Source organism: Zootermopsis nevadensis, unplaced genomic scaffold (assembly GCF_977971745.1).
Source record: "Zootermopsis nevadensis isolate Lab colony 2312 unplaced genomic scaffold, Znev_1.0 Znev_ptg000013l, whole genome shotgun sequence".
NCBI lineage: Eukaryota > Metazoa > Arthropoda > Insecta > Blattodea > Termopsidae > Zootermopsis > Zootermopsis nevadensis.
Window position 1 is genome coordinate 16,339,926 of NW_028259145.1, and position 20,300 is coordinate 16,360,225.

Sequence of the window (20,300 nt, forward strand, 5' to 3'; positions counted from 1 at the left end):
TTGGGTATTTTTTGTAAGTATCCTACAGCATGATAAATTGACCAGAAATGCCTTTCGTACTAGTTTGTAAACAGCAATACAACGTACGCAAAAAACCTTAGTTTAATAAACTCAGAAATTCATAATGTCAAGGCATCTAAAGAGCCTGCTTTTGTTGTCTTTAGGATAGTTCAAACCGTGTATCAATAATTCTACGACTTTTGTAGCCGTCGCCAAATCGCATGACTCAAGGTCATAGTAAATTCGTACGTCGCAACACAAATAACGAGGCCCAGGTGAGTAAAGCAGCTCTGAACTCGCAGCGTAGCAAATTAAGCAACTCTGTACTTGTGAATAAGAGTAGCGCGGAAAGATGGAGCAAAGTCCTTCCGTGGCCTTGCAGCATGCAACTTAATGGCGGCTGGTGCATCCATCCAGTTTAATCCAGGATTTAAAATAGTAGACTATAGAATCCGATTGCGTGAGTCGTAAAAGTGACCCAACGTCTGAATCTGTCGCACGGTCAACATATTTGTAATTAATAGCACAATATTTTTTTCAGTCAATACAGATTTTGCACTGATATCATGTTTTACATTTACAAAAATTACGTCCTTGGAGGTTCAATGGATTTCGAGAATCTGTCTCCACACAAAATTACAGTGCCCGAGTGACGTGCTAGTTACGTTCCACCTCAGAACATTGCACGGTCATCTTGCTATTATTATCGATGTTCCGATATTAACAAGTTTAAGGGTGCGGTGAAAACTCGTAAGTTGTTTCGATCTTTTGTGAATGGAAACTGATGGATCACGATAAAAAGTTTGTCCTTCGTCACAAATTTAGAGAAAGAAGCTAAAATGTAGGATAAGGTAATAATGACAACTGATTCAGAAATGAATAGCAGAAACTGAACAAATGTCCGTGGTATTATTGACTTGCAACTAAGGACCACTTTCCAGCTATTTTGCGTGTGTTTGATGACTGTTAACCATGTCGTGGGATGCTTGAAGGACGTACTTGCTTATGGAACCTACATGTTTTGAAGCATCTACCTTGAACTTTGCGCTTGGTTAAAAGGGGGCTACTGAGAAATTAGAGGTCATTTATAAAATTTAAGAAACTGTAGGTCCCTGAAAGTGACTTTTTAACCCAGTTCCTACTATCTATTTAACGACGCTATATAGAGTCGAATAAGACTATGAGAGTGCATTATGAATGGTACAGAATGTGTAAGGATGCGGCCTTGGCCTACTTAAAGCACTATCACGGCATTTTCTTGGATAGACTGAGTAAAACCACGAAAACCTGTTGGGAGAATGAACCCGGGACTCTCCGAATAAAGCGGGAGTGCTTCCCACTTTATCACGACGTCCGGTCGTACTATTAATAGATGCATTGAATAGGTACACTGCAGTTATATCTGCACTGAACGAGACTATATCACAGAGTGTTTAAATTCGAAAATGGACACCGCACTATTATTTCGACTAATCTTATTTCGCTTATTCAATGTTGATCGTTATAAGAACATAAGGGCATGTCAGTCTCGTAATGAACCATCAGTTAACCAAGTTTATCCAATGTATCAAATTAACAAACGACCTTGGTTTCCACTCGACCAACTAAGGCTTACACAGCACAGGCCTGCATGAAGTCCAGCTTTCGTGTAGTTTCTACCTGTTCGAAAGGGATAGGAAAACGCATAGCAGGCGACATTACGGCAGATGCCTGTCTTGGCTGTGAATGTGGCGTACAATTGTGGCATTTGTCTGCTTGCTTAAACACTCATAATTTATACATTGTTCTTTGTAACCCTTTATTCCGAATATTAATCTTTCCAAAATAGGCAGGATATTTCAAGGCCGAGAATCCGAAGATGGCTGACTTCTGGTTTGTTACGCCGTGTAGTCTGATAGATGACTTACGTATTTGAAATTATGTCCGACAACTACATACCACAATATGTGACACAGAAAATTTAACACACGTTTTTATAATTATTAATTTCTAATTTAAATGGAAGACTAAACAAATGTGGAGGTCATCCGTTTCCAGGAACTTAGGGAAAAAGTACACCTATGGTAAAAATATATCAGCAGCGACTGGGAACTATGAAATATAACAGGGCACTAGACTGCAGTTGCGCTGTGCTCCGTTGCAAAACATTTCCGCATTGTAATCCAGACGTTAATGTTGCTGCAAAGAGCCATCACAAACAACGATTCCGTGTTGCTTGACTTGACTGCGGGCAGCCAAATCAAGGACGTCCGGGTTTGTCGCCAGCATGCCAGTCTGCTGTATCCGGCTGCCAGTGTGGGCGGTTGTACTCACATGCCATGACTCCCTCAGACAGACGTCTTCAAGACACTGAATTAACTGCATGCTTTGTACGTACCTCACACACCTTGCAAGGCTACTAGCATTGAACCATCATTTCTACCTAACCTAACAGATTCAACAACACCGTAACCATTTATTTATATGACGCTTTTAGTAGGTCGGGCTACTTAGCGTCGAATAATAGGATGATAGTGAGTAATGAACTGGAAATGACGTGGACGAAAGTGGTAGTGGCCAAATTTAAGGTATTATCCCAGCACTTTCCTCGATAAACTCAGAGAAACTATGAGAAACCTGTCAGGACAGATGGTCTCGGAGCTGAGATTTTAACTAAGAATCTCCCAAAGACGAAGGGGGATTATTAACCAGTCGACCATGACGTTCGGTAATAGCATAAGGACGATTTTATTTCGATTAATGAGAGATGTTTAAAAAGACAACTAACGAAACACACATCTTCAATGTATAAACCTGGATAGCTCAGCTAATAAAATGAGTGAATAGTGGCTCTACGCCCGGAGTTAAATTCCCGGAAGAAGCATAAACGTTTCCTTCCGCTACAATATCGAAGCCAGCTTAGAGAATCTAAAGGAACTGGGGAATATTTCCTGAGAATAATGCGGTCTAATTCTGAGACGTGTGAATCCAGTTCATATTCTCCGACCCTTATTTCCTCCAAGTTATATAATGTCCAAGTCAGAGGCTGTGACGTCTGTAACAATATACTTATTTTTGAATAAGAAATTCTTACATTCATCTCACACACCACAATCTGGAGGACCACTCCTTTTCGGCTGTCCCCGAGTGCCTGTTCGACAGATTCGCATCTAACCTCCATCCACCTTCTGAGAATCGCCTTGCCATTTGACACGGAATCTGCCTTACATGGAAGATGCAGCGTTCGCCGCCAGAAGACTCGTTTGTTTTCGTCCGATCACAACACATGGCAACTGTTTTCAAGAGAAGGACAACCTTGCGCTGTTTGTTTTTCTGTAGTTTCTCAAGTCAGCTGACTAATGTTTATATTTCTGTGGTCCTTGTATCTCAGTAGGTGAAAGGTGATTCATGTCCGAACACAAAAGTTTTCCTTGAATTTTCAGCTTGCGTTTTCACACTGTTCTGCTTCACGTGTATCAAAAAGTTGTCTCTGTTTAGAGAACGTTCTCCAAAAAGGCAGATGTAAGAGTTTCTGGTGCAGGACACACGATATCAACCATCACGTGGAACATATCCATCAGGAATGACACGCAAATTCCAAATCACTGATCAACGTGGCAGGAGGGTGTTAATTTGAGTTGGACAGAATACATTTTATTTTTAAGCGCTTCACTTCCTCTCTCAAAGCATAAAATATTATTCTGAGTACTTTTCAGACCGAAAAAGCAGAATTTTCTTTTAAAAATCTCAGAGAACAATTAAATTGTAATTAAAATTTGAGCATGTATATTTAAAACACTGGGATGAGCTGTTGTAAAAATGTGTGCCGGTACTGACATTCTTGTAAATTTAAAAGTGTTTGCCTTTTCGAATATAAACCAAGGTCGAGGCTTCATTACGCGTAGAGCTCATTTACGTACACGAACACAACAATTCCAAATATAACAACACTGGTACAGTGACCTAGTGGTTTGAGGCACGCCAATGACTTGGAACACTCGAACGCTAAGATGACGTGACTTACATGTTTGTCTGCGTTCATCCATGTTCTGTGTCGGCAGAGGCAATGCGATGAACTGGTCCACCTCAGGACTCACAAAATATGGGAAAGATCTATGTAGGGATAATTCTAAGTCGAAAGATGCTACGAGTACTAATCAATGACAGATGAATACTAATATGTCTACTGGTGTGAAACGTTCAAAAACCCTGATCGAGACATCTTTTTCGATTAGACTGAGCACCCGATCATTGTCTTAGATGTTTCAAACGAAATACACGCCGTTATGGATTAATATACTAAGTGGAGCCCACACTAGATATTATCAACACCTGTATTGACGATAATTAGATATTAGAGGCGACTTTCCGAACAGCGCAAAAGAAGTCTGTTAACAATTGCAAAAATGAATGGCTAAGACGATTTGAATTAAACTCCCAGTGTCACACCTTTCTCGTCAACTGTAACGTCACTCGACATATATAAGCGTAGGAAATATGTAACCATAACATTCAAAATGGAAACATTTGTTTGTATGAAACGAATCAACGGAACTCAATAAAACATTTTGTAAATAAATTTAGTTGTATTCTAAACAACTGATACAGGTTTTGTTCATATCCGTTCAGCTAATCATTTTTAATAATATTTTGAAGAAACGTCAATTTTTGTGCGATCCGTTATGGCCGCTCACTACGAAGACAAACATATCCTGTTCAGATATTTCAATACAATAATGACAATCTAAAACATTCCAGAAATAAATACCAGTATTCAGTAAAGAAACTGTACGCTTTATACCATTTTATTCAAATAGACTTCACTGCTTTCGATCACAAACACCAAATGACAAGCGAAGGGCTTTTGGTAAGCGCGGTGTTTTATTCTGACTTTGTGCAAAGGAATTCGCTTGACTGAAATGCCTCCGGTGACATTCTTTACACAAACTTGTTTTGAATGGAAGTGCCACTTGTCAACTGTGCAGGGATGTCTCGCCACTGAGACGTCTCGCCACTGATGCAGGAAAAACGATAAGATCTAGTGTAAAAACTACGTCTAAGTCGCAATTATGCTCATACTTTTAAAGGCACACTTGAAAGTATAAACAAACAGAGTAAGAAATGAAAAGGAGGACAGTTCTTATATTATGACCTAAAATTGCCACAGGCTGCCTCTGATAAAACGATAAATTTGGAATTCGACCTTCCTTGGATTACGGTTCATGATAATTTAAGTTCTTGCGCTTTATAATATTTTACGTCTGTACACACAGAGAAAGAAGCTAGATTGTCGTTATTCACACTCCCTGAAAACCTCAAATCTTTTTTCGTTGGATCCCCGGAAACCTAAAAATTAACTATCATTATCGGTAATACATCCGTGAACATCATCTTACTGCATGAACTCACTGATATGGGGAAACGCAATCAGATTTCTTGCAGGATACTAGAAACGCTTCCAAACTCTTGAAAAAACAGGTGTTTATAATTATCTGAATTTGTAGCACCCCCAAGTAAGAACCTACAAAAATGAACAAACTTAACAGAGGCATATTTGCAGCTATATTATGGCTCACACAGATTCAGAATTCGAGAAACACAGGGACCTCGTTTCGAAGAATATCTCCACTTCTTATTTCCGTTCGGTAAGTTACACTAGATCTCTTATCCTCCAGGGCATTCCAGTAAATTTGAAGTTGAAACTTTTTTGTGGTCTGGTACAAAACCGGTATTTCATAACTCACCAAGAAGCAGCACTCACTTGTTTATTAGACACAGGAAATATTCCGCAGTGTTGTAACATCGCCTGATATTTCTGAAGGCATTACATTCTTCTCTTCGCATCACCGTTATAGCTCGAAGATTTCTGTCTTCTGGGTTGTTGCGTCGTGTAGACTGGTAGACGTTTACCGACGTTTCAGAGGTCCTTGCTGCTTCCATCATCTTCTACCAGACTACACGGCGCAACAACCCAGAAGGCAGCCAATCACCGCCGTGAAAACCTCAAATCCTACACCGCCATAGCTCGTTTTGTGTTTCCCCTCACCTTAAATAATCGGCTGAAATGGCAAAGGACCAAAATATCGAATGACACAGTGACACCTTTTCATGAGTGCTCTTAGTATTTGGGGCCAATGGTCTCCGTGGTCGATTCCACGCCTCTACCAGTTCCTGCTTGTGACCACGTATGTATATTTTCTGCTACATTGCAACCACGAGGTGAATTTCTTATTATTCAGAATCAATAACTCAAGCTATTCGTCCTAACTCAAAGTTGTATTCTTGTAAAAAAAACACACACATTACTAAATATAAATATTTATTGAAAATAAATGTTGTTCAAATGACGACTGAAGAGACCAAACAAAACTGAAATGTCACCAGTTTTACACAGGCGTGAAATTTGATCTTTCAGCCTACTGAAATAACACAGGTTATGGGTGTTTTAGAAACAAGGGCTGAGGAAGGTATATGTCCCCGAGACACTAGAAATCACAGGAGGATGAAAAATTGGAGTTATGAGCTTCATAATTTGTACCCTTCAATTAAAACATTGTTGTGATTAAACGAAGGAAGCTAAATTAAGCACCTCGCCTTCTCAATTCTGTTATTTTTCAACGTATGCTAATAATATATACTAAACCATGTTTACATTTCTGCATAATAAATTTAAGCAGTGCAAAATTTCGCATGTTGATTGCTAATTTTAAAATCGAGAAGCAAGTTTATGTACAGAGCTTATGCAAAATTGTTCCACGTTCTACAACTTAATGACCATAACAAGTGTAATTTTACATATGAACATATATTTCGTATGGCTACAAATTAACGGATACTCATCCCAGTAAAACTATTTATATATATATAGCCTAGACGTATTTAATACTGGTTTTAGTTCAGAACGTGCAGGAATTCATTTAAATGTCTAACATACCAGTAGGCTACATAATTTATGTACAAGAAGGTTGTCTTAAACTTCGCTGTAACTTTCTGGAGCTCTGTAATCCTCACCGTGAGCTAACCGGTAAGCTTCCACGACAACAAACATGCAGAATCATATCATAACGACGTAAGAACATTATAATATATTATCATATATTAAGTTAATTCTTATCATTTGTTTATTCTGTATTTCTTTTTATCTGGAGTGCTACTGTGGGCCGCCATTTCACTCAGTAAATATTTCTTCCTGCATATTTTCTTTCATTTATCTTCTTTTCTTTCTTTATTTTTGTTTTTTATTTCTTGTGATGCTGCGATGACTTCTGAAATCACATCTTGTTATAGTCTTGCAGATAATTCATACCCTGAAAGACAAGGTTAATTTATGTTCTTGTTTTTACTTCACTAATAAATGGATACCTCATCAGGAAGCCAGTAGTTAAGTAGCGGCAATGATTACAGCGGAAATTTGCTTCACCTGGCTTCTGCTGAAAACAAAATCCATTGTCGACAGTCTCTTACTAACACGTTAAATTATTCTGAACTCCAACTGCACGTCAATCTCTGACTAGGCTTCGATTAAACGAAAATATTTTTCCTTTCCTGCATAACATGAAGAAATAACTGCGACGTCACATGTTTGTAGAAGTTCTTAATAATCGCAGGAACTCTTATTTTGAACTTCTAACCAAGTTTTGCCGAAAACAGCAGAGAAGGAATCGCAGTTCATGTTCCTGTCGGTTTCATCTGCAGAACAGGTTGAAGAGACTTGAATGCCCTGAGGCCGGCATATCCGTGAAGAACACAGCGCAAAAACGACACAACGCGGAGCCACATGTGTTCTTTATTTTCAAGGCAGAAATGGAGCAAGGTCTTTTCATTACATTCGATTTGTTCAAATCATAAAAAGAAACTGCGTTCTCATTTTGCTTTGATTGGCAGAAGAGTTGTGTGATTTCATATTACCAGCTGCTCAACTACTTCATCAACAGTTCGTTTTATTTTCTCTTTCTGTGGTTGCATTAGTTTCTCTAGCAGTTTTTCCAATTTAGAAACGTTAAACAAAATACATCAGCGCAGCAAGAGATCTTGATTTCTTCGACTTACTTTTAGAATATTCGTAAACCTCCTGAGTTTTAAAATGTAAAAGTGGAGCGGGGAGATTGTCACATAATTCAAGTGCGACTGGAAACGATCTGCGAAAATCATATGAAATGCCAAGACAAGACACGGATATTTATCGAGCTACCATTCTTATAATTAAACTGTGTGTGTGCTATTTCTCTTTTAGAGTATATTCCTTCGTAAATATTTCTTAATTCAACTGCCGACTGCAGTTAGCTGCCCGGAATACTTTGTTCTTCAACTGACAAGATTATCTTTAAACACGGACCACATTGTGAACAGAACATTTTTTGCTTCGAAACGGAAAATTAAGTAATCAAACTGTAGCACGAAGAATTGAAAAAGGAACACAAATTAGCCTAAATTACAAGGAATTTCCTACCAGCCGGGAATCGAATACGATGCATGAGGAAACTCTTATATGGAATAACAAGTTACAAAATTAAAACCATTCAGTAAATACGAAGTTTCCTTTATTAAAAACTTCATGGTTCAAAGACTTTCATTTCAAGTCACTTAATTGGTAAAAAAAAGTCCTTCCTAATATGAAACCTGACAATAACAGGCCGTCACTGGACCATATCGTGAGCCAGTTGAATCCAGTCTACACATACCCTACTTTTTAAGATATAATTTAATAGAACCCTCGCATATGCCTCTAGAATTCGCCAAGTGGTCTTCCTTTTCAGGTTTTAGTACAAATATTTTGTTTAATTTTTTATTTCCCTAGCAGTGTTAGATATCCCACCCAAATCATCCTAATCGATTTGATTACTCCGACACCTGATAATGAACAGAAGCTAAGAAGCTCATTATTAAGCACCGTTCTCCATTCTGTTGCTTCCTCTCTCTTGCCATGACTGCAGCACTCTGCTTAGTCACACGGATAACTTTATCTTTACCTGTAACATTCTCACGTGACGTATTATTTAATTTATTCGGTAACGGTTATTTGAAACTTCCTAGGAACGAATCGGTCAGTTTCAAGCGTCCGTTTTCCATACAAAAGAGCGAATACAGAATCAATGAAGTATGAAAGTGACTCGGGTTTTAGTGTTGCTGTAAGAAACCGGAGGTTTTGTTCTCGTTAAGTCCTTGTCATTGCATTTACTTTTGTTTCAAGATCGTAATTTTAAAAACTGTGCAAAATTAGACTCTGATTCGTCCGACCTACTTTTATACTCTCACAGTCTCTGAGGTTACGACTTCATATAGGGATAAAGATGGTCGTAGTTGGTTCTTACTTAGTGATGTTGTGTCAAAGATGATATGACCATTCAGACATGTGTATTTGTTAGGTCACACGATAAAGTGATTGGCTAAAGGCAGGATGAAGGGAACTCGATTTCTGACAGGGAAAGCAAAGAAATGTTGGGGAAAGAGATTCCACCTTTTCGTTCACAAGAATGTGAGAACAGAAAATCTTATTGTTTCTGTTATGGTAGGCGGTTAGTTCGAACCGGAAACCTTCCTAATACAACTTTGGCATGGCGATATATAATCAGTAGTTGTTACTCAGCTGACGGAGAAATTCTCTGCTACGGATCGCAAACGTTCATCTCTTTTACTGCAGGAGACAATTTTGTACACAATTACGAGGAACTTTGATCAAATTAAAATCTTTATAATGACCTTCAGGCCTATGTTACGACTGTGAGTGGAAAACCCCGTTTAAATTCAACGGGAAATTGCTTATTTTGCACTTTTATCGTTTATCCCATTTTTTCCTATTCGTTATCCCTTTCGTACATTTGTCTCGATTAAAAACACTTCTAAACCTGCCGAATGGAAGCAGCTCTTGCAAAATAACATTCTGTCATGAAGCGTTTTTCTGATACATTGGCCACCCGCCCAAAGAACACACTCACACGTACATGGTCATAAACAATATCCTATTTTATAAAACTCACCTTTCCGGACTCTACCCGCTCTCAAATAAATTCGAAATGTACCACGACTAATTAAAATGCATTATGGTTCTTCAATGAAATTTCATGTTTAAGGACACTTCAAATTTTCCATTTGCACAGGATATGACAATTGAGAAGAACGAAATAGGATGTGAGAGTAAACATTTGATTCAACTGGCTCAGGATACATTAAATTGGTTGGCTCTTGTGAACACAGAAAACTTTCAGGTTCCATAGAAGCGGGAATATATTTACTGTCAATTTCATAACCAGCTCATTCGATTTGAGAAAAAGCAGCTTGTGTCAAGCATGATATCAGCACAATCTAAAAACGTGTTATCCAGTGCTCCTAACCACACCGTTAGTTAAAAGTTAGTGGCGACCTTCACGCTCCTGCCGCCTTGAACCCGATTAAAGAGCCTCCGTTACGATTGGTATGCTCTAGAGCCGGTCTGACGTGATGGCAAGCGAGGAGAAAAATCTTTGTCCTAGCCCGAAAACTGAAACCAGTCTCTTAGCACAGTCGCGAGTAAACAAACTTAAAAGCAGAGTGTGGTAACCGAAGGAGATCACGCGGGCACCCTGGAGTCGCTCCACTTCATCATCAGGTATCCTCGAGACGCACAGCGGCGTGACTCAGCTACTTAAGCAGGTACACCTTGTGGCAACCTCGCGCGTCATCTCCATATAGGATCACTCGTATCCCCGTTGCTGAAATGCCATCATCGGTCCTGCATAATACATCCATTATATTTCCCGGGGCTTTACATTGTTTGTGTGTCTGATTTTATGAAGATATTTTCATGAGCGTCTTCACAGTCATCTCAAGCCATGTTAATTGCTTTAGTCGTTACACTCGCAGTTATGATGCTTTTAAATATTCTATCCTGTTAGTATCAAAGTGTACGAGTTAATATTTACGACATTAGACCTGTAAATCAATACGAAGGTAGATGTAATGCCTTACGTGAGCATAAAATACTCATTGAATTATAATCTGGGTTAAAAAAGTAAGAGGCGATATAATGCAGTATATGGCTGTTTATTTTTGTAAACTACAATTTTTTCACTTTTAAACACGTTCGGGAAAATGTATTTGATTCCAGGTCAATAATATTCCGTTCGTCTTTCGTGAGATTATAATGTACCTATAAATCCTTATGATTTATGGATAAATTACTCGTTATGGAATCCTGCTAACGCTGATTCTTTGTGCGCTGTATTCTTATGCTGTATGAACATTATTGTTATTATTATTTGCCGATACAGTATACTAATAATAAAGAATTTAATTGAATTATTATCTTTATTATTTAATAAAACACAAAGCTAAGTAATAAATCCTATGAAAATAAGTAAATATTTAAATAATTGAGAAAGAGGACAACAAATAAAAATTAAATTCACAAAGAAATTATTAACCAATTTAAGATGTATAATGTTTCTTCGAACCATGGAATTTCATTTTTCTGTCTCTTGTCTAAACACCAAACGTATTTTTACGTAAGAAGTAAGGACATAACAGGAACATTCGAGTGTCCAATGACCAAATTAAGTAGGTAAAATGGGCGAGATATGTTGCACGCATGGAACAATGAGAATTTGAATGGACACTTTAGACGGAAAATATGAAGGGAATTAAACTGATGTGGCCCAGGACACGTTGCGTTCTGCTGTGAATATGGCAATGAACATTCACAGTCCATACAATGCGAGAGATTTCTTGACTAGAAAAAATCGGATATCATATTTTTAAAAGTACTCTCAATATTGCACACTTTATACATCTGCAACTGTCTTCTTGTATTTAAATTCTTTCTTCTCTCTGAGAAGTTTAGTCCTTAGCACTGGTTTCAAAAATCCCGATTAATCTATCGCAAAAAAACACTATTTACTGTTTTACGAGTAATTATAGACTTTACAAAAATTGTTTACAGTAATGCAAATGAGAACTAGCATTATTGTGGAAAAGAAGCAAGACCGATTTCTAATTTACAACTGTCCTTTTTATAACCACTATTGTCAATCGCCAGCATCGACATTTGCATTATTTTTTCTAAAACACGTGTTCTGCAGATGCGTCTCTATTCTTGGTTTCTAAGAGTGCAAAACGAAAGTAGCTTTCTTCAGAAGAAGAATAATAACATTAAAATATACCGGATGTGGAGGTTGGGGCTCACGAATTCTTTGTAGTGCCGACTTCAGGCTACTGTATCTAAAACCGCTGCGAAAAAATCCTTGACTTCACTGGGTATGAGATTAAATGGACCACGAACCATTCTGAATGCTGAAGTGGAGAAAAGAATTCAATTGCCAGCAATCGACCAACGTAATTCCGGTTAAGTTCTGTCCTAGATAATGACATGGTCGTCCTTATTCGCAGGTAACATTCTAATCTAATATCCAGATGATAATGATGACGATTTACCAATGAGCTTACGGTGCAACAGGCTGATACATAAATAAAATCAGAAAAAAAAGTTACTGAACGCTGCGGAGACAAGATTGGAGTGATATGTATACAGATAAAATACGCGGGTTAAATTGTCACGTGGAGAGAATTTGCTGCTTGAAACATTTACCGTTATCGCGTAGTGGACAGCAAATCCGTGAGTCATAAAGCGCCGAGCAACACGTGCATTAAGCGACCGGATCCTGAAGAAGATTTTAAAACGTGGAGCCTTGCATCCACATTTTCTTGGCAATCCGCTTTATAAGCACCGGTTCTCAACATTTTACTTAATTACAAAAGTGCCTGACACGATTTTTATGAGAAGAGTAAAATGACACCCGAACGGAAGGCACGGGCGATGGTCCGCGCAGGTAAAGGGAACGCGGGTGTACTGATGCTGCGTGATCCTGTCCCGTTACACGGGACGCAGCCTGCTTCTCAGCTGATCGCCCGTTACAACAGCAACCTAACTGTCTTGCTTCAGAAACGTAACAAGGTATCGCGTTCTTCAGACGAGGAAAAAAAAGTCAACGCATTACTTAATCAGAAGACTGTCCGTCCATTTGTCTACCAGCATGTTTCGCCTTCCAAACCACTTAACGAATTTAGATTAAAATTGATCTTCCAGAATACTTACCAAGAACCTAAAGATAAGAGGTAAGACTTCACCTGTTTCTTCACTTAGTTTTAACACATAACGTTTCATATACATTAATCTTCTAATAGGGCACATGAAGACGCAGGTCTCTGAACTTAGCAACAGCAAGTGTCTATGCCATTTAATCCACTCTTTAACCACTTGTAACTTCTTAGCGTATGTTAATTTCCAAGGACTTCGGTAAATGCGCGCATTTACTTCAAAGTGGTTATCCGTACGCAACTCGAGAAACCCTGAAGGAATTTCATGAAACTTGACATTGATGAGTATTACTAAATTCTATCCATATATATACAAATACCCATTAAAATCGGATAAAGTATAGTTGCTTTTCTGCACACCTCGAGCGTCAGTTAGACATATAGGCTATTTGTCATAGCAAAGTAAGGTTTGTAACAAAGGTTATAAAGAATAAGGAACCACAGAATTTACATCCAACGTACTTTCCCATATCTGTTGCTGTTTTCTATATAATTAAACAAAATTAATTTTATGCTGTGCCTAGAACCGTTGGATTAATTAAAAGGACGAACATATCAAAGTCTTTTCAGTACGCCTTCACTTCCTACTCGTTATTCCTTACTGTAATTCATTTAAGATTTTTAGCTCCCCCTGTACACTTCGCTTGTCCTTCAATTTCCCCAAATCTAATTAACATTAATTTATTCTTTAAATTAAAAGACTTGCTGTTTTTAAGAGACATTTCACTGTTGCATGCGCGTCGTGAGAACTTCGGTCGTAATTACATTAATGAACACTGCTTGTCTCAGGAGCCACGTTGTTTCCGGTGTTTTACTCAAGGGAACTGTGTTTGTTGTACCTACAGCAACGATCTGAAGACTTCGATGCGCTGAACTTGGCTTATGACTCAAGATTCGGACTACTGATTTAAGTGACATCTACGTAACTACTAAAAAGCTACAGATTCTATCTCAACAGCCATTAGCTTTACATTTTATAGTAATAAACAAGGTTCGTAACCAGTTGAGCTTATTTGTTCCTATTAGAAAATTAAAACAATGTAATAATTAAACTGAAATAAACTGCATATCACAATGACTATTTTTCACTCAATAAGCAAATCTATCTGACTATTTGCTTATGCGATAAGTATTATCTCAGTTCAAGTTGGTTGTTATTTTTTATTTTACGCATTTTACGTCAATCCGTATACGTGCCCTGTGAAGTAAAACTTGGATATAAAGCGAGTGTCAGAGGACAGCTTCAGTACTGGCGTTACAAGCGAACGGTATAAAACATACGTAATCATATTGGGGGACATGGTCATAGCAGTGGAATCAGCGTTATAATTGGGCGCGTTATAACAAGTTTCACTACATTATAACAGAAAACCTGACGTCCTTCCTTTTATCTCTTTCAAAAGACGCCGCCCTTAAGTCGCAGATGTTCAATATAATGCTCGCAACGATTTTCACACCGTTACACGCACTCCGACAATTATCCGCGAATGCTGGGGTACAGAACGTTATCCGACTAACATTTATCGTATCTAGACGTATCATCTAGCTAGAACAATGACTTAACAGACGGAAATAAATTCTATTCTAGTTAACAAAATGTTTTCCTATTTACTTTAGAGAACTAGGCCTACTGAAGGTTTATACAAAGGCATATTTCTGCGGCATCGTTTGAAATGCATTCACATTACAGTGGGCGGACACACGTCATCATTGAATGCTAAGTATACACGTGTTTAAAAGCGGTAGCTGTACTTATCATGAACCAATCAGGATAAGAATAATACTGATGTATTACTTTAAAGCCTTTTCAGCCGCTCATCAGTTACAGACCGCGGTAATAAAACTATTCCTTTTATAGTACACGATATTGCTTGCTTGACATTTATATAAAATAAATTCTCTCCCTTCTACGTGTATTAAATACGAAAACAGGATGTAACATATATTTTATTAAGTGCACAAAGAAAGAATTTCGATTACTAAAAGAAAAGCATCCGACACTCTGAAGTAGTACTCGGACATGTGCATTCTAACAACCACCGACTATTAAAAGTAATTTTAAATTTATTAGAACTTCACAGAATGAAGCAGACATTCGATTATCAGCTTAAGAGAAAGGTAACAAATTTTACTGTCAGACTGGCTTCTGAACGGTGCTGAATGGATCTGTTATAACGTGTCCTGTTTTACTGACCGTTATCTTTACTCGGGAGATTTGACTGTGATTTCAGTTAAGTTCAGTGTTCCAGCATCTTTTATAAAGAAATACAGACACATGTTAAGTTACATTCATCTCCGTGGTCAGTTTTGAAAGAACTGGCTTGTCTCCATGACATTGTCATAAACATTCTGTCATTTGGGGACACAACAACTGTGAACATTTTTAATTTCCTTCTACGAATAATATCAAAATGACGATCAGGTAAACATCCGAGGTAGAAGTGACATTAGCAGTTCCAGTTTTGTCAAAGTAATTATAATCTAGAATTTACTACAACACGGCGTTTTGTGAAATGTAGACCTGTATCTATTTAGCCCTGTGACAGCGAAAATTAGGGAACTTCTGGTGCTTAACAGGCAAAACGTTGCATATAGACATAACATTTTTCTGTTTTACATTATAAGAGTTAAAAACAAGCATTAAAATCTTGCGAAATGCTTATGTTGTATCTGAAAAACTTTACATAACTGGGATATTCAGTAACAACATTATACATTAAGCCTAAATGGACAGAAAACTGTACATTTATATTCACTTATAATTCCTGTCTGGCTCCCGATATGTGAAGGCTAGAAGGTGTCATTAATTTATTCCGAAAACTTTTTGTTGCACTATTATTCATATTACGTAATGTCTTGTTTTGTCTGCGTCATTACATAACGTATCGTCGCGTATTTACACACACGCAAATAGGCCTACAGAATATGTAATTTGGCTTATACGTATCTGCTCTTGTATTGAATCCGATTTAGTTTCTAAAGAAATTTACACAGACAATACGATAATATGTGAAATTGTTCATTCGGAATGTCTCCGTCATCTAAATTATAACACTACAATACTTCGAAAGCTGGATTTAACTTCTGTCTTCAGGTGAAAATGAGAGGATGAGGTCGGAAAGCCCATCTGTTGGGCCCCCTCGTTCAGCTAGCCACAGACCAGGTCCTAGGCTAGCGTTCTGTCTTCTTACCAATTTTAATTGAAGACAGAATCAGAAATGTTTTAGTTATATAATTTTATAATTTTGACTGTAGACTGAGTTGAAAAGAATAATTTTACATACTATAACCACCATCGCGAGAAACTCAGAATTAAAATCACAAATTAAACTTCAAATTTAACGATAAAAATTTCTCTGACTTGGTCATTTTAAACCTTAAATTTACTGTTCGTATTGGTCATTAATTCAATATTTATGTACGATTTGAGGTTTTCACAGCGATGAGTATGAAGATTTCTGTCTTCTGGGTTGTTGCGCTATGTAGTCTTGTCATCATCGCCCTGATGATGGAGGCAGTATGACCTCTGAAACGTTGGTTAACATCGACCAGACTACACACCGCAACAACCCAGAAGACAGAAATCTTCAATATTTATGTTAATTCTCCATCTAGATTCACTTTATCCGTTGTTTTAAAATTGAATTGTCCCTCATTAACGAGGTCTGGTAACCACAAATAACACCCAGAAGTGGAATTAAACATGAATTTGATCGAAGTTGTCACTGGTCCGGCATTCCTCTTGACGACTTTACACGAGTCAGGAAAACATAAACCTTGGAACCCGCTGAAAAGAAGATTTCATGCACGGTGTCATGCCTCATCGACACATTCTTGAAAGAAATGGCAATTACATGTTTCAGTGATGAAAGTTTTTGTTCTTGAATTAAAGGATAATCTATAACCTAATTCGCAAAACAAAAAACATTTGGCCATTCACCTTTAGAGCCGCTCAACGAATCAAACTGTATTACTCGTACCAGCAGAACCGTTAGTAAACCGCATCTGCATGAAACTCGTCCTGAAGTAATGTGTTCACACAAATTTGAACTTAATGCCATAATAATGCAACGCGAGATCGGTGTGAGGAGATGTGGGTCGTGACCTGCAAACACGGAAATATGGAAGACGATTTACGCGGTCTGGAGATCGTAAAGACAAGGAACAAAATGGATGTGAACAGGGTGCAAGTCTTCTCCCTGACCGGAACCAGAAATAAATGCAAACTAGGCACATACAACGTTGCTCTGTGAAGTACAACTTGCCGGAATGTAATGAAATACTTGCTGCAGAAGTGATTAAGTGTTTAAGATGCATTAGAAATCCCAGAGAAACTTTCTAAGCATATTATTTAAAATTCCTCAACATTTACTACACGATTTGACATAGCTATCAATAATCCAACAGCATACAATTTAATGACTGTAATTAACTAATTAGTAAGATGTACATAACGCCGAATAATTTCACACACACAGACTTGCATAAAAGATTGCCAGTCTAATTTAAAATGCGAATATTTCTCGAGACAAGTTAAATACAGCAACAAAATTATGATGAAAATAAGAATGTATTTGTACGTTTTAAGTGTAAATGACTTATTAGCTGTACATCTGTCGTAAACCCAACTTGTTACACGGTCAGTGTATTTATTTTGTTTGGGCGTTCAGTCCGATAAGCTCCTCGGTGCAGTCAGCATTATACTATCGCACAAGAGACTCGCTCCTAGCCTTCCCCTTGAAAATTCCACTACTGCACCGACTATACTGTCCAATAATGAGGATTTGGTACTAAAAACTGACAAGTTAACTAAACGACAAACCATGTAAATCACCCATTTCACCTAGTTTACCAAATACCTTGACAATTTTATTTTTAACTAAGATTTTTATATTTGTGCATAGTTCCTGTAGTCTGGTCACATTTCACTTATTTACTGATTAGCAAGGGCAAATGAAGAAAGATATTTTAATTGAAATATAAATTGGTCTAAGAAACTGTGTCGTTACAGGACCGTGGATATTTCTACGCGTGATATAAATATTTACCAAGAAATGTGTGCTAATGTAAAGATAACAGTTTCGTTACTTCTATGTTAGTTGACAAACAGGATTGGCGGGTGATTAATACGGGATGTTATTGCAGAGGCTGTTTGGCATTCAACAGCTTTTTCTAGTTCGTGTTTTGTTCCTATTGTTTTATTTTATCACAACTAGGAAGACGATGATTCTGTTATGTAAAGCGGAAAACTTGGGTCAGAACTATACATCCTAGGCCTAGGATATCCCAATACGAAATAAAACTGAAAAATCCTAGCAATTATACCACAATGCATTACAGCTTAAATTAAAGAAAACTGTGTTTCTTTTAGCATCAGAACTTGTCTCTTACACAAATGTAACGTTTTTGCACAGCCCAGGGCTGAAGGTATCAGCTGTTTTCCCAAATGATATGCAACCATCTGTACACGAACTGAGTCTGAAATAGGTTCTCAATTCGAGAGGTCGTGTAATGTACACCATCACTTCACAGCGGTTATTACTATTAAATTACTCAGCGGTAGTGTTTAAGATTGAACTCTGATCCCATGTCCAGCTGTAACATTTAATTAGAAGGTTACTGAATTAGTCGCGGAGTGTTCGGGGCAGGAAGAGTATAATTACAACTGACATCTGTAAGAAATTTAATTTTCATTAGAGCAGAGCTACTCAGGAGGTAACCGGCACTTGGCCACGTGCGTATTACGCGGTTTTATTCGCGATACACACAGACCTAATATTATCTGGCACTGAAATTTAAATTATACTCATTTCTTATTTAATGAAGAAACATATTATCAGACAGGTATGTTGCATGTAACGGGATGCTGATCTTAGACCGCTTATAACTCCGTTGTGCTCAGTCTATTTTGAGAACCGAATAGTCACTCAGCCAGTCAACAAAAGAAACACCTTTTATGGAATCTTAAGATTCAGTATCTTGTTCATATAAACCTATCACTCAACTACAGCCTACACCAAATGTATCCAGTCCATACCCTATGTCTTTACGATCAGCTTTAGTATTATCATCCCATCAAAGCTTAGGTTTTCTAAATGGTTTCTTCTACTGAGGTTTTCCAATTAAATTAACCAATTTCTCGCCTCGACCATGTAAGCTTGTGCACATCGTCCTATTCGATTTCATTAACGTGTAATATAGATCGAAGTATAAGGCTTACACATTTTGAGGCAACTTCATTATTCATCATTCTCCCTCCAGCTTTGAATTACTTCCTCCCCCTCAAGTTTAAACACATCCCTCCTCATATGCGAGGATATGTTGTAAAAACTTCAACGTAATTAGTACCTGTGACGGATTCAAAGGATTAAGTATTGTGCGCTTATTTACTTACAACAACTTCAACATATGTTAAAACTAATATTGTGTTCTATGTGGCATGGAAGTAGCGGGAGTATTTTTTTTAAATAAATATAGCAAAAAAAGGACACCTTAACCTGAGAATATAATGGGCCTAGCTCTTCTCGCCAAACATTCTTGCAGGGACGTGGTTTGTTCTAAAATACCTTCAGATCCAGTATTTTCGTATTCGTTTCCTTGTACATATTTCTACAAATTAGCACGTCTAAGGCCACAGTATTCACGTACGTTCGACTTAAGAATCTTTCTGTTAATCAATGTTCTATCTCTGCAGCCAGTGAGAAAGATATGAACAGCACAACCTTGTTCAGGGAGATTTGTAATACATTTCGTTTTGTTTGCCCCACATTTAGCGACATGTCACCTACCAAAATGGGATCGAAATAATCTTGAAATCCTAATAAATCCGAAGAGTATGCGTAAAAGTTTGAATAGGCGAGCTGATAAGTTACAAAAAATTAAATTCATGGGGTAAGTTGTTGTATCTCGGCTCTACAACCCTGTTGTGGGTTTTCGCCAGTGATTTATCTAACTTCCTTTAATTTATTCCTTCTTTGTTCATTTATTATTTGTATGTTCGAATTACCTTGCGGACTATGGCGTGAAATAACTATAATGAAGAAAAGATTAATAAAGTCTACTAAAATAATTCTCAGACATTTCGACGTTTAAGCTGTAGCCAAGTTGTCTATTTACAACGGTAAAAATATGTTAAAGATATTTATAAATTCGTAGGCGTTTCAGGAATTCTCTTGGAATAAATTTGACGGAATTGTTGAAGGTCAGACTGATGCATGGGCCTTTAAGGACGCTTGTCATGGCCAAATCTTAGA

At 37.6% G+C, this 20,300-nt stretch overlaps 1 protein-coding gene across 2 annotated transcripts in view; it reads right to left on the reverse strand.

Annotated features, from left to right (window-relative positions):
• LOC110832887 (uncharacterized) overlaps positions 1-20,300 on the reverse strand; it is a 357,980-nt gene that overhangs the window by 208,174 nt on the left and 129,506 nt on the right. The window lies entirely within an intron of this gene.